At 42.7% G+C, this 14,359-nt stretch overlaps 1 protein-coding gene across 3 annotated transcripts in view; it reads right to left on the bottom strand.

The window, feature by feature from the left end:
• The window catches only part of chchd6a (coiled-coil-helix-coiled-coil-helix domain containing 6a), a 104,800-nt gene that overhangs the window by 46,020 nt on the left and 44,421 nt on the right, over positions 1-14,359 (bottom strand). The gene's annotated exons all lie outside the window — the stretch shown is intronic.

Below are 14,359 nucleotides of genomic sequence, written 5' to 3'. Positions count from 1 at the left end.
TTAGTTCTCATGAACTAAGTGCAGATCGCATTCACACCGGAATAAGTCCCTGAGGGAGGATTAGGCAAATGAAGCCGCTGACGTCACTTCTTCTTCTTCTGCTTTGGGTTTACTGGCAGGCCGCAAACAACTTCACGGCGTATACTGCCGCCCAAAATCCCTGGCAGGGAGTCCCCGGAGTTAGGGACTGGCTTCAGTAGTAGCTGCTGGGACTCCCAGCAGCTTCTACTGAAGCCTTCAGAGTAAACGGCCAGAACGCCGACACCTCCTCATCTCCACCGCGCCCATGTTTTATTTTGTGTTGACATAAGTTAGTCTCTCTGCGTTTCTGCGCTGGGCTAATGCTAATGCTAATAATGATAATAAAATGGCGGCTTCACAAACGTTTTTGGGAGTTTGACGGGGCGTGGTTTGCATTCCGCCCAGCCAATCAGACACGGGAACCTTTTTCTCCCACGAAAGTCCCTGCTCTCTAGCAGGGACTGAAAAGGGGGTAAAAAAGGTTCTGATGAACTAATTTTAGTTCCGGCTCTTTTTGGTGTGAACGCGACATTTCGGAACTATATCAGAACTAAAGTGGGAAAAGTACTGCGGTGTGAACGCGCCTTATGATACCAATACTGTATATGATATTCCGATATATCTCTAAGCAGTTGACCAATCTCAACAGAGCCAGCCAGCTAACCAATCAGAGCTCTTGTTTTCAGGTGACAAGAGGTGAGTATGAGAAAAATAAAGCGCTTTTTAAATATGAATGGATGTCAACGTGTCACAGTAGAGGCACAAAATACAAAAAGGATCTCGGAAAATGAGCATAATATGTCCTCTGTTCATTTTTGAACACATTGCAAACCTTGGTCTACAAGTTGGTGGCTAAAAGAAAACTCACACACACTCCCACACACACTCCCACCTCATCTAACCTTTTGGTATGACCTGAAAGTGGCAGAGGCATTTACTGAACCACACAAAAGGATTCTTGATGGTGTCACACTATTGACCCTGTGCTTTGAGTAGAACTGTATATGTGTGTCAGACATTTTTTACATCCTTAAACAAATGTACTTCCATTTATCATTCTACTTCTTTGGTGTGTATGTCCTAATGTATATTGTATACTGTTTTCTAGCCCTTGAGGGGTCAGAGATGTCACTAATGGAAAACCTAGTCAGCTAATAGTTATGACTTACAACTCTGGCAACATTAGTTTGGACCCTACAGAATTTATGGACAACGTTGTGTAAAAAATGGGGTTATGTAACATCTCTGCTTTAGAATGTAAGTTTAAGATAAACATCACAAGTGGATTCAAGTTCAATTTACAGGTAAAGTTATAAGAGAAAATGCTCTTGTAGTGCATGGCAGATGTTAAGCTTAAACATTATCAGATATAAAAAACAGTATAAATCATGCATTTTACAGCAAATAAAATGTAAGACACAACTTAAAATTCACCAAAGAGTGTTTACCACAACGTACAGAAGCACTTTATTTTGTTGCGAAGGCAAAAATAATTAGTTATCAGGAATGGAAGTCACAACTCTGCAATGTTTAGTGATGTAAACTTATTTTGCAACTCATATCTTCATCTCCAGATGGGTGCAGCCTCAGAGGAAATATTGCTAACAAGCTCAACTAATAGGCACATTGGAAGTCCTCGCTGCAGCATATTGAGCAGATAGCTTCTCACAGGATGAAAGCGTTAAACTTTGACTCGGGCCCAGGGTGTATTCATTTCCATAAGAAAGTGCAACACAGCAAAAAAGTGGAGTTTTAATACGGTACTAAAAAAAGTTCTGATTAGAAAGCCAACGTGCCATCGTTACCGCGTGTGTGTACGTATATGTGAATAAACAGAATATGCATAACCAGAGTTCTCCTCTTCTCTGTTTGACCAGGGAAAAGGTACTGCCATCGGCGTCATTGACTGCTAAGCTGTGTGTGGGCGTGTGTCTGTGTGCAGATATTTCCGGTGCGCTACATGGAGGCGCCCGCTGTGAGCGTGTCAAGGAACCTGTCAGACTTGAAGGAGGATTATTATTATCCCCTCCTGTATGCTCTATTTCCACCAGCTTCAAACTATACTTTACCATGACAGGAGTGTGCGTGAGAGAGTGAGCAAGCAAGACGAGACGGTAAGGAGGAAGAGTTACGTATATATCAAAAGGTGCATGTGAAACCAACAATAGACATGTGCGAAAATCAAATAAAAAATTGTGCTAATACATTTCCTGTATTGACATTAGTAAGACATGGAAAGACATAGATGGATTTGTTCTAACAGCTTTGGTTTGTTAGAAACATAGAAAAAGAGCTCTAACTGGTAAACCACCAAGATCATTTTTGACCGGTAAACTGATGATTTTTACTGCGCTGAAGTTGCCGTTTTGTTTCTATGGAGAAAGCGATGCAATCCACTAGGCAGAGATGGAGTACTCGAGTCCTGGACTCTGACTCGAGTCCCGATTTTCGGGACTCGACTCGGACTCACGCACTGATTGACGCGACTCAAACTTGGACTCGTGAATTCTTGCGTACGCTAACTTGGACTCTGACTCGTGAATTTTTTCCCCCACGATGACTTTGACTCGACTTGTACATTGACGCTCTGACTTGGACTCGGACTCGTGAATTTTTCCCCCCACGATGACTCGGACTCGACTTGTACATTGGCGCTCTGACTTGGACTCGGACTCGAGCAAGTTTTCTCTGGAGTCTGATGTCCTCTATGGGCACCTGTGAGGCGAGTTCACATACTGGGCCCCGCTATTCCAGTCTAGAGATGTCTAGAGACACACCCTGCATCGTGCTGTATGCTTTCACACATTCTGCTTCCACATTGGAAAAGAGCAGCACAAAATGCTCGTTATGTGGAAACAATATTGAAGAGAAGGCTCCGTAACACATTACTCTAAGGATCGAGTTCATACATGGCTGTCTTGAACACTATCATCAGAGTAACGTGATCTAATCAATAAATAAAGATTCAGCCGATAACACGAAAGCACATGGCTACTTAACATGCAGAATGACATCATGTTGCTTTCTGGGGCTAAATCTTTATCAGTAAACCGATTTAACCGGTAAAAGTTCCTTCAAAATAAGAGTCACGATCTTATTACTATCAAAAATAAAAGTGCAAAACGAAAACTTTACCATAGGAAAATATTGGCATACAAATATAATCAATTCTCTAAAAGGTAACTCATTTTAAATATAGTTTATTTATATATAATAATAATAATAATAATAATAATATTAGTAATAAGCTTTATATTTGCATAGCACCTATTACAAGAATTGTAGCCAAACTCGCTTCACAGCAGTTCAATAGACAGATTAGTATAACATAGGGATGTAACGATATACCGAATATCGCGGTATCGCGGTAAATAAATTTCCCAATACCGTCGTGAGACTGACAAAATCTACCGCGATTTTTAAAAAATAATAATTTTTAAAAAATATATATTTTTTTTTAAACACTTTTTTTTTTTTAAACCTTTATTTAACCAGGTTGTCCCATTGAGATCATCGATCTCTTTTTCAAGAGAGACCTGTCCAACATGGCAGCAAGTAGGTTACAACATGAAAATAAAACAACAGATAACACAAAAGGACATCGTATTTACAGGGCTACATTTACACACCTAGAGACATTGACAAGTACCAACCATATAGTTATATCTCGCCATGTCAATAAGCCTGGCGTTAGACTTTTTCGCTGTCCGTCATTTTGACAGACAGGATCGTAAAATATCCGTCATAATCCCTTATTACCCGTCGGGTCTGAACAGTTCACGATAGAGCATGCTCGTGAACTGTCAACGGGGGGTGGGGGGGGGGCGGTGTTATGCCGTGTGTGCATGCACCTCGCGGGACGCGCACAGCGTGAAGCAAAACCTCCCAGACATGTATTGATCTGTACGGCAAAGTACGGTTTGGGAACTATATCATTTCCTTTTGGAGGGCATGCATAACACGGCATAACACCAGAGCCTCGCTGCGGGGAAACGTTGGCGCTGTTCCGAGTTTGTTCTAATCTGTCAAAATGACAGACTGCTTTCAGATTTTTCCGTCATTGTTAAATAAAATATTCGGTTAACGCGACCACTGGTGTCCCAGCAACATCAGTACCAAGCGAGAGAGTTGTTTCCAGAGCAGGGGATATTGTAAATGCCCAAACACCCCAGCTTATAAATACCTGGAAATGTGGACATTCTCATATTCCTAAAAACCTGTCTGATGATGCTGAGTGAGTGACTAGTGAGTTTGAGTTGAGTTACTTGAAAAACTAAAGTGAAACTTGATTTATTTTTATTGCAGGGTCTGATTATTAAATGTCCTTGTTTATTTGTGAGATGCAGTGGCATAAAGAAAATGCTTACTTTGTTGGGTAGTACCAGTAGGTACAAAAACACTGGTTTTCTTGTTCCAGTCTGTTACTGTCACTTTGTTTTTGACACTTTAAAATACTGCTATCCTACAAAAAGGCTGTAAAAATCAGATTTATTATGTAATAAAGAAATATTTTCCGAATAAAAAAATGTTTTATTGAAAAAAAAAAAAAAAGATTTTTTTTTTTCTTCCCTTTATTAGTCAATATCGCGATAAATACCGTACCGTGGACTTGTTATCGCGATATTATCGTACCGTGAGTTTTTGGTATCGTTACATCCCTAGAACATGACAGGATAAAAGCAATGAAGAGGAGCAGCTACATTTCAACACATATATCCACGAAGGTTAATACACGAAGACTTGTGACTCGGACTTGACTTGGACTCTTCTTAGGTGACTCGGACTTGGACTCGGACTCGAACATAGGTAATGATGACTCGGACTCGACTCGGACACTCCTTGGGTGACTCGGACTTGGACTCGAACAGAGGTAATGATGACTCGGACACTCCTTGGGTGACTCGGACTTGGACTCGAGTACGACTCTCACTTGGTGACTCGGACTTGGATTCGGACTAAAAGAGTGGTGACTCGAGAGTGACTTGGACTCGTGAATTGGTGATTTGACTACAAGACTGCCACTAGGTGACGCCGTTACCCTCGGTGTCACAGACCCAATATTTTTGCTGAACTCTGCGCTCGTAGTTCAAATTATTTAAACTTCGACCTCATTTAAAGCTTACCTTTTGACGCAGAACCAATCAGATGACAGCTGTATGGAGCGCCGCAAGCTAGCGAGACGTAACCACAGAAACAAAACTGAATATAATTATATTTTATTCATTTATTTATGTATTAATCCTGGCCATCTACATGATGATCCGAAGCTGTGTGCACTACTTGCTGGTCGTAACTGTCAGACCTTTTAATCTGTGTTTTAATATGTCTGTTTTTAAAGCACTCGCTGGAGCAGTGACTATAAATCTCATTGTATTCTGTACAATGACAATAAAAGCTTTTGAGTTTGTATTTGCTGTCTTGTTTTTTACGACCTGCTCTGGCTCTGCACCCAAACTCGCTTGAACAAATCACGTATCATGTGAATTCAGCTTTAAGCATGTTGGTCTTTAGGTAAAAAAACGATTTATCAGTTAGTTAACTTGGGCGTTAATGGAAGCTTTAGCGCTAATGCTAACCAATTGGGTAGTTCAGACTAGATGCAGTGCCAGGGTCATTGAATCACTTTACAGGCAAGAAAGAATGCAGGCAATGTATATTGTAATCAATTCAGACTCAATAAGTCATGTGATACATACCACATATCAACTGTTTAAAGGGAACATGGCCAATAAAAATTGGTGGCCAATCGATTGAAGCACATTCAATGACAAAAAGTGGCAGTAAACTTTAACAAAGCGAACAGGAAATACATTGACAGCACACAACATTAAATAGTCAGCACTATGAAATGGATAGTTTGTTTGTCATGTCATTTTCTGTTAAGCGATCTTTTGGTCTTGTTGTCATTCCATATTCTTCTTTACTCAATACAAGAAAACAACAATCTCTATTCTAATGCTTCCAATGAATGTTGTCAAATTTTTAACAAGTTCTTGCCAGCAAGTATGTTAATGCAAAGGTGTAAGATACTGTAACATAGTTATAAGCCTGGCTCAGTTTCACTTTACCCATCTTGGTTTAGTTCAACTGAGCAGTTTGAGAAAACTAAAGCTCAGGCATAGAGAACACTTGGAGCGATCAAACAGAGTAAATCCACAGCATTATGAGGCTTCTGGTGCGTTCTGCAAACACACCGAGCCTGAGGATAGAGACATAATTCCCCCATTTACATATACAGTACACGCAGGGGCACCGTAAGGGGGTGAAAAGTTAGGATGATTCTAAAGGGCCCGTGACTGACAGGGGGCCCAAACAATTTTAGAACATTAAGAAATAAATGTTAAGTAACCTTTCATCAATAATCAATAATTAGCATTAATATAACATTATATTGATGATGTACTCACTAAACGTATGATTCATTTAACTTATTTTCTTCCAAAAGTTAATTATCCAAAGCATCGAACACCCTCCTCTATTTACAAGTAATGGTTTGGTCCTGCCTCCAAACGCTGTGCAGCACCAGCCCTTTCTAGCAGAGAGACTAGTGAGAGCATGTGAGGAGGGATGCTAGTACTTACGTGTGTACAATGTCTCAACGACTAACAAAGTCAGGCTTTCAAGAAAGAAAAGAAAGGAGAGAAATAAAAGAGAGAGGGTCTAAAGGGCGACAGTATGCCACCCAGTTTTTCAAAAGAAAAGGTGGGTGTGGTCCATGAGTGGTGGAAATTAGTCTGTTAGCTAAGCGTAGTCCATTGTAAATAATAATTGTAATGTTTTGCTGACATTAAAGGTGGGGTAGGTAAGTTTGAGAAACCGGCTCGAGATACACTTTTTGTTATATTGCATGGAATGCTCTTAACATCTCTGGAAGCCGTGGCGCTGTAAAAAGCACAGCGGCCCGGCTAAAATAACTGGATGGCCTGGATGTCAGCCTTCCATCTGTGCACAAACTTATCTCGTGCCCTCATTGGTCATGTGCGCGTTCATGTGTGTTGGAGGAGGGGCTCTGTAAGAAAGTGGCAGATTTTTTCCGGTTGTGTATTTTCAAATTCTAGCGCACTCGAGCTGGTTTCTCCAAAATTACCTACCCCACCCTTAAGGACTGTTAATATCTTCACAGAAAATTCAGAGGTTTTTCATTTCACTCCTCTTTTAGCTGACACTTAATAAATGCAGGTACATTTTTAGCAGCTATTCATACTAAATCAGTTGTCCCTCCCCATGGTGCCAGGACCAACAGATCCATCTCTATGCTCAGCAGCACTGACCCCCCATAAGGCTTTGCAGTCTTGTCATACTGTCCATTGAAAGCCAGTTGGCTAGAAAGCATGGACTTCAAGGACTTTATCAGTGACTTTGCCTGTAAGAAGGCTAGGCGCTGGGCTCTTGGTGAGTAAGGCTGAGCCAGGGCTCGTAATAACTGTTAAAGGGCAAGGGTAACGATATTGGATCACTACACAGAAGATGCATGATGAGAAAAAGACTGAGAACAGGTAATAGGCTCTGATTTAGCACCACCATCAGGCCTTTCCATTTCCGTTTTGTTGTCCGTTTACACTTTAATACCCGCTTATTTTGTAGTTGGTATGTATATTTAATAAAAAAATCTGCTGCTTATGTTATTTTTTTTGTTATAGCATTTTATAAATGATAATATTGGTGTTAATGTTCACTTTATTTTTATTTAAGAGGTCATGTATATTTAAGTTATATTTATTTTGATTTTTGAATGTTTCATTCAAAAATGTTATTAAAAAGGCATGTACACCATAAAAGATGACTATTGAGGTCTATTGTCAGGAATGTTAGTGTTATATAAAATAGTGAATTCTAATGAAGTAGAATGTTGCACGTCTGCACAGTGTTATATGTTCACCGTTCAGTGTCAGTAAATATTGTGCAGTTAGTATTGGACTACAAGATAGATGCAAGCCTGTACAGGTAGTTATTTAAAGCATAAATGAGTCGGTTGGGTTCTGGAGGTGTGGTTACAGCATTGTGCTTGGTTGGCGTGGCCTTGGCCTGGTGGTGGTGGGGCCCAATGTGATATCTTTTCATGGGGCCCAAAATCCCTGGCGGCACCCCTGAGTACACGTGCACCTGCATATACAGTATGCATGCATATCTCTCCGTATTACACACATACACATATTGGTCTGTCTTAGGGCTGGGCGATATATCGAGTTTTGAATTTATATCGATATATTTTCATGCGCGATATAGGATTACATCATATCGTATATATCGATATATATTAAAACAAGCTGCAAGTTGCTGCAAACTCCGCTGCAAACTCTCTCTGCCCCGCGGCCCGCCTCTCTGTATCTCCAAGCAGCAGCAACGGCGCCCTGCCGCCTCCCCCTCACTACCCCCTCGCCCTCACCCCCACCTCCCGACATTTGCATGAAGAAGCATGGCAGCAGCAGCGAACAATCCGGAGATAGAGGAGGAGACAGAAAGGAGAGAAGGTGATACAGAAAACGAGGATGAACTGGTTGTTAAGAAGAAAACAAACGGCTCTCTCATTTGGAGATGGTTTGGTTTTCAAGCGGCAGACGTGGAGCAGAAAAATGCACTTTGTAGACAATGCCGGAAAAAAGTTGCAACGAAAGGGTCGAGCACAACAAATCTCTTCCACCACTTACAACAGAAGCACAAAGTGCAGTATGAGGAGTGTATTAAACTGCGTGCTGCAACCCAGACCGTGAAGACTTGTCAGCCTCCTGCCTCAAAGCAAATCACGCTACACAACTCACTCACACGTGGTGTGCCTTATGAAAAAAAAAGCGAAAAGTGGCGTGAAATAACGAAGGCAGTGGCATATCACTTAGCCAAAGACATGGTCCCCACGTCGACTGTGGAGCAGACCGGCTTTGTAAAGCTGCTAAAAGCTGTTGACCCCAGGTACGAGTTACCTGGTCGAAATTACTTTGCAAGAGAAGCCCTGCCCGAGATGTACACCGAAGTGAGAGAGCGTCTCCTCGCCCGGCTCGCTCTAGTGTCTCACTTCGCACTGACCACCGATATCTGGTCCAGCAGGACCTGCGAGCCGTACCTGAGTGTGACAATACATTTCCTAGATGGGTGGGAAATTAAAAGTGCCTGTCTCCAGACCAGCTACTTTCCCCAGGACCACACCGGGGAACACATAGCTGAAGCCCTGCAGGATGTCCTCGTAAACTGGAAGCTCAAACCAACGGGACTGGTCGCTATAACAACAGACAACGGGACTAATGTGGTTAAAGCAGCGCGACTTAACAAGTGGATGAGGATGCAGTGTTTTGGACACAGACTTCACCTGGCCATCGGTGAGTGCAATATTGAATTAACTAATATGAAATTAGAAAATAATGTTAATAAAATAAATAACTTAAACGGATAAACTATGTGCATGTGTTGTGTAATGTGTAAATTAAAGGCGTGTTGGTTAAAGCTATGTTGTAAAAACCAGCAACAAATGAATGCAACAGCTGTATAGTTTAAGACCTGTGCTATCTTAAAAAAAAATGTATTTAAAATCCACTGTCTCCTCTCATCTGTTGCTCTCATCCACTGTCACAAACCTCACAGTCTGACTGTAAATGCACACAAAGAGTCTTAACTATTGACCACAAGATAAACTATTTAAACTGTGGATCATACAGTACCACTTCTGAAATTTAAAGTTGGCTCCATAAACTGTCAGACCTACTGGAGTTGATGGGGGTGTTTGTGTGCATTTACAGTCAGACTGTGAGGTTTGTGAAAGTCGATGAGGGCAACAAATGAGAGGAGATAGTGGATTTTAAATACATTTCTTATTAAAAATTGCACAGATCTGAAATTATACAGCTGTTGCATTCATTTGCTGGTAGTTTTTACCAAAATAATTTTAAATAACATGCCTGTAGTTTACACATTACACAACACATCCAGCATTAACACAAATAGTTGTGATTTTGCCTTTGAGTGAGCTGCCTCTTTACATGTAAAAAAAAAATTAAAAGGTGTTTTTCAATTTTGTGTGTTTCAGGACATGGTATGGATGACTCCCGCATCACCAGAGCTATTTCTCTCTGTAAGAGAAAAAATATCGAGATATATATCGTATATCGCCATTCAGCTAAAAAATATCGAGATATGAATTTTGGCCCATATCGTGCAGCCCTAGTCTGTCTCCAAACATCCTAAGCCCAACGACAAACACAGCTAGTGTCACCCGTACGACAGCCTGCCAGTCTCCTACTCCCTATGCAAACCCACTAATGAGACAAAAACAAATAGCCAGGCTTCTGACAGGAAAAAAAAGAAAAGTGGAAAAGAAAAATGTAAGGTGAAAAATATTGCATATATAATAGTAGTAGTAGTAGTAGGAAGTAGTAGGAAGAAGAAGAAGAAGAAGAAGATTTTTTTTTTTTTGATTTTTAAAACAATTTTTATTTCCATTTGTTTTAACTATACACCGAAACAAAAAACAAAAAATATTACACAAATCAAATAAATAAACAGATTTTCACATCTACCAAATAAATGTCATTTGAAAACGTTTTACCCATTTCAAAACATCATCTTTTACACACTTTAAAAACAAAAAAATTCACCTACCCTCTAAAACTTCAATATTAGAGTCATTTTCCCCCAGTGAGCACAGAACCTGCCCAACAGCCCACACATCCAGAAACCCCTGTAGATGATTGATCAGCGTATAGTATGCATGCTCCACCCTCAGACGCGCTGCCACCAGCCCCCTCAGACAGAGCACTGCATCCGTCCACCCTACTCCAGCAAGTTTGTTCTTCCTACTTTTCCAGATTGCTAATTTTGCATTAGCAAACAAGAAATTGATCAATAGTAGGATTTCCTTCTTTTTCAGGATGTATTTGGGGCCATGGACAAAAAGTGGTATGGAGAAAACCTCCCCGAACCCCTTCACCCACTCCTGTAACATTTTTTTAAGACCAGCCAACCGGGGACAGGACACCACTAAATGCTCCAATGTTTCTGCCATAAAACAGAACGGACAGCCCCCCCTTGTGCCTGGGTCAAAATGAGCCCTGTATTTGTTAGTGGCTATTGCACCGTGTATAATTCTCCATTGGATGTCAGCCATCCGTTTTTCAACGGGAGACTTATACAGGATCCGCCAGCTGCCCTGAGGGGAAGAGCCCAAACCAAACACATCTGTCCACCTCGACTCTCTGACGCCTGCGAGCGAGCTGAGGTTTAGCACCTTTACGCAGCTAAGATATAGCTTCTTCCCATTGCAGGAGCTGAACATTCCAGGTGTTAGAGTCCCCAGTGATAGCAGGAGACCATCCTCCTCTCTCCATTCCCCCACCGCAGGACCCACACTCAAGGCAGGAAAAACATAATCATGTCCCTTTCTCCACTGGTCGGCTAGATCTGCATCCAGAGCAAAAGTCCGGTGGGATGGCGACAGCGACTGCCACACCACTTCTACCAGGTTCTCCAGAACTCGAGTTGATCGAATGCCCGTCACCTCAGCCAGTTTTTCTGTGGAGATCCCTGTCAAATGGCCAAGTTTTACCACTCCCACTTCAATGAACGCATTTTTTAGGGCGGCTGAAGAGAAAATGGTTCCGGAAAGAAAACCAGTGTCAAACAGGGGCTCCTCAAACAGCCACATTCCAGGCCGGGGGTCGGGTGGTCTGGTAAAACTCAGAATCTTCCAGGCATTGATGACTGAGCAGTAAAAAGGTGCAAGTCCAGTTATCTTGTACGCAGGGGCCTTCAGCAGAAACAGGTGTTTATCAAAACCAAAGCCCCCTGCCCTCCAGAGCAACAGCCGGGCCATAGCCAGCCAGCAGGGAGAGGCACCATACAGCAGCCGCTGAGCTGCCTGCAGTCTAAAAGCAGCAGTCCTCGCAGTAATGTCCACAAGGCCCTGCCCCCCCTCCGCCACAGGGAGGTACAGGACCGATGCTGGCACCCAGTGATGACCCGACCAGAAGAAATCCACGAGGAGCCGCTGCAGTTGTTTCATGAGGCCCGGCGGTGGGGTTAACACCTGGAGTCTGTGCCACAAAGATGAGGCAACTAGATTGTTGGCTACAAGAACTCTTCCCCTGTAGGACAGCTGGGGTAGCAGCCATTTCCATTTAGCTAATTTTGCTCGCACCTTTCCCAGCAATCCCTCCCAGTTCTGTGCCACCATGTCCTCAGACCCCAACCAAACTCCCAGGACCTTTAAACCCTCGTTTCCCCAGCTGAGGTTATCAGGAAGACTGGGCCTATTTTCTAAACTCCACTGACCTACCAAAACTGCCTCACTCTTCTCCCAGTTAACTTTGGCTGAGGCAGCCTTCCTATACAAAACTAAACTGTCCTGTAGCTCCTGGATATCTCGCTGACCCTGGATAAAAACACTGACATCATCAGCATAAGCTGATACAACCACCGGGGGGGCCTGAGCTGACACTGGCAGACTCAGGCCCCTCAGCCGGTTTCTAAGCCTGCACAAAAGTGGCTCAATGGCAATACTATATAATAGGCCTGAGATAGGGCAGCCCTGCCTGATCCCCCTTTTAACTGGTACAGGTCTGCTCAGCCCTCCCCCCACTTTCACAACACAACATGCATCACTGTACAAACACTTCACCCAGGAAAAAAAATGCTCCCCAACACCAAAAGCCTGCAATGTGGCAGCCAGAAAAGTGTGATCCACACGATCAAAGGCCTTCTCTTGGTCAATAGAAATAATACCAACATTTATATTGTACAGTTTGCAAACATCAAAAGTGTCTCTCATCAAAAACAAATTGTCCACAATTGATCTGCCAGGGATGCAATATGTTTGATCAGTACCAACAAGAAGTTCGATGAAACACTTCAGTCTGTTAGCTAAAACCTTTGACAGTATCTTATAGTCCGTACATAAGAGAGCCACAGGTCTCCAATTCTTCAGCAGGGTTAGATCTCCTTTCTTAGGCAACAGTGAAATCACTGCACGCCTACAGGAAGCTGGAAGAGTCCCTTTCCCAAAGGACTCCATCAATACATCCAACAAATCATGTCCTAAAATGCTCCAAAAATGTTTTAAAAAGTCTGCAGGTAAACCGTCTATGCCCGGAGCCTTGCCGGAGGCCATCTGTGTCACCGCAGAGGTCAGTTCCTCCAGCGTAATGTCAGAGCCCAAGGTGTCACTTTCGGCTGGACTCAGCTGTGGAAGACCCTGAAAAAGTTAATCAGCGGCTTCCACGTCACAACCTTCGGCTTTGAACAGGTCCGTGTAGAAGGACACTGCATGTCTCCTCATCTCAGCAGGTTCAGAGGTTACCTGTCCATCGGGAAGACGCAGACATACCATCTGCTGCCTTTGGCCCACAGACCTCTCCAGGTTGAAGAAAAAGGTGGTTGGTGCATCAATGTCTCTCATGGAAGTAAAACGGGCTCTGATCAGAGCTTCCTTGGCCTTCTCCTGAAGAAAACAGTTAAGCTGTTGTTGTTTTAGGAGGGACTGTTCTATATTTCGAGCAGACACACTCTCTAACTCTCTGATCTCTCTCTCTCTAACTGCTCTATAGCTCTCCTAATGTTTGCAGTGGAGTAGGCTGTATACTGTTGACAGAACACTCTAATCTGAGCCTTTCCTACCTCCCACCACTGACCCAGGGAGGGAAAAGACTCTTTCTTTGATTTCCAGTTGATCCAAAACAATTTAAAATTCTCACAGAAAATCAAATCTTGTAAAATGTTAACATTAAACTGCCAGAACGATCTAGGTTTCTCTGTGTTGGATGAAACCAAATCCAAAGAAACTAGCTGATGATCTGTAAAACCAACAGGTTGGATGTGACAGTTCACTGCACGAGTAATAAAAGAAGAAGACATGTAAAATCTGTCTAGCCTGGCTGCACTGACGCCCCCATCTAGCATTCTCATCCAGGTGTATTGTTTAACGGAGGGATGCTTCATCCTCCACACATCCACTAAGTCAGCCACTCTTATCACCTGTGACAGTAAAAGGGACGACTGAGGATGAGGCTCCCGTCCTATTTTGTCTAAAGTGACATTAGTGCAAACGTTCCAGTCCCCCCCCAGTATAACACACTCCCCCTGTACACTAGTGTCTAGCTTGTCTTTTAATAACTGAAACACAGATACACGTACAGGGCCCTGATTGGGTGCATACACATTAATAAAGGTGAAACTGAACTCTAACAGTTCCACTTTCACCATCAAGGCTCTACCTGCCACTATCTCAGTGCTGGGTAAAATCTTTACATTTAGAGAGGGGGAGAATAAAACAGCTACTCCAGCACTAAGGTTTGAGCCATGACTGAGTACATACTGACCCCCCCACCACATCCCCCAGTCCGTCTCATTCAGGCTATCA

Source organism: Notothenia rossii (genome assembly GCF_949606895.1).
Source record: "Notothenia rossii genome assembly, chromosome: 4".
Lineage (NCBI taxonomy): Eukaryota > Metazoa > Chordata > Actinopteri > Perciformes > Nototheniidae > Notothenia > Notothenia rossii.
This window is presented reverse-complemented; position numbering and strand designations above follow the sequence as displayed.